The 1,371-nt window shown below is 46.3% G+C and overlaps 1 protein-coding gene across 1 annotated transcript in view; it reads left to right on the plus strand.

The window, feature by feature from the left end:
- Nucleotides 1–1,371, plus strand: part of LOC102034603 (cadherin-related tumor suppressor-like) — a gene marked incomplete at its 3' end in the record, with an annotated part of 17,390 nt that overhangs the window by 1,889 nt on the left and 14,130 nt on the right. The gene's annotated exons all lie outside the window — the stretch shown is intronic.

The following is a 1,371-nucleotide window of genomic DNA, read 5'->3' on the forward strand; positions in this document are numbered from 1 at the left end:
CGAGCCCGGGCAGTACCGCCGTGACGGGAGAGCCGCCGGCCGAATCCGCCGTACCGGAGGTGTGTAATTCCTTATGCCCATTCTCTCTGAAGCTTTACCTCCTAAGTGCGTGAGGCAGTCTAGTCTTGGTCTTCGTTTTTCTTTTTGGACTACTCATTCTGGATTTGTTTCAGTTAATTTTTTTAAGTATTCTATTCCGTATGTCTTAGCAACCTGTTTTTCGAACGGGTTCTTTTTGTCTCATGAGCTGATGATGAGACTTAGGCTCAACGTATTGGCTCTCAACTTTCAGCTATACTGAGTAAAATCGTTCAGGATTGGTGATGCTGTTATTTACCCTTTCCTTCATTTTCCACATAGAACACGCAGGCAGTAACGGCAGCCGTTCTCTCACGAGGTTGTGGAGGTTCGTTTTCGAAATTTGTCTGAAACGCTGAAAGTTACTAATGATGAAGGCAGATTTTTAGCGTGTAGAACAAGATTCGTTATTGATGCCCAATATTTGAGATTTATTTGTCCGAGCTCTGTTTAATGGTTTGTCCCTGAGTAACAACTGTAGAAAAAACTCCTCTTTATTTACTGCTCTTTTGGTGTTTCTGTGTCAAATGGAACGTGCATATGATTCACTGAGTGTGATTGTGACGGGTTATTCCTTTATAATGGGTGCTCCTCCCCTTTTTCGTACTCCTTCCCCTTACATCTTTTGAGGGAAGGCAGCTGCAAAATACTGGCTTTTAATTAACAACTGAATTAAGCATATTCCGTGTCAATTCCTGCCTTATCAGTGTTTACACCTGTAGGGCACGGGTTTGTCGTTCAACTTGTTTTCCAAAATGTTTCGGGCTCACCGTAGCTCTTCTTCTGGTTTATCGTAGGTTCAGGTTCACTTGGAAAATTTTGTCTAAAAAGTAGGTTTGTCTGAAATGTTAGGAGTTACGAAAGCTCCAGGGGGGTTTTACACCACACAATAAGAGCTGCTAATTCTGCATGAGGGGTTTAGCAAAACGGAGTGGATGTTTCCTCCTTTGTAATCTTTATTTCCCGAAGTGAAATACTGAGACTTTGATTGCTGCTGGTAATATCCCGTTGGTTAAGGGATGTTTTGTACTGTGCTCCAAAGCGAACATACGTCTGTCTCTCTAAAGAAGTTCAGCTGTGGTCTGTCCCGTGCTTTCGTGGAAGTCGGCGGCAGAAATGACAGCTTTAGTCCCGCTGATCTGGCCACAAAGTTTCGGTGACGACTGTCCTCTCCCCGCGAGCTGCCCGTGTGCAAGGCAGCGCTCGGTGCCTGCAGTGCCGGGAGGAGGCTGCGGGCGCCGCTGTTGACCGAGAGGAGCGAGAGGAAGCTCGGAGCCCTGCAGCCCCGCCCGC

The sequence above is a fragment of the Geospiza fortis genome, unplaced genomic scaffold (genome assembly GCF_000277835.1).
Source record: "Geospiza fortis unplaced genomic scaffold, GeoFor_1.0 scaffold1252, whole genome shotgun sequence".
Classification (NCBI taxonomy): Eukaryota; Metazoa; Chordata; class Aves; order Passeriformes; family Thraupidae; genus Geospiza; species Geospiza fortis.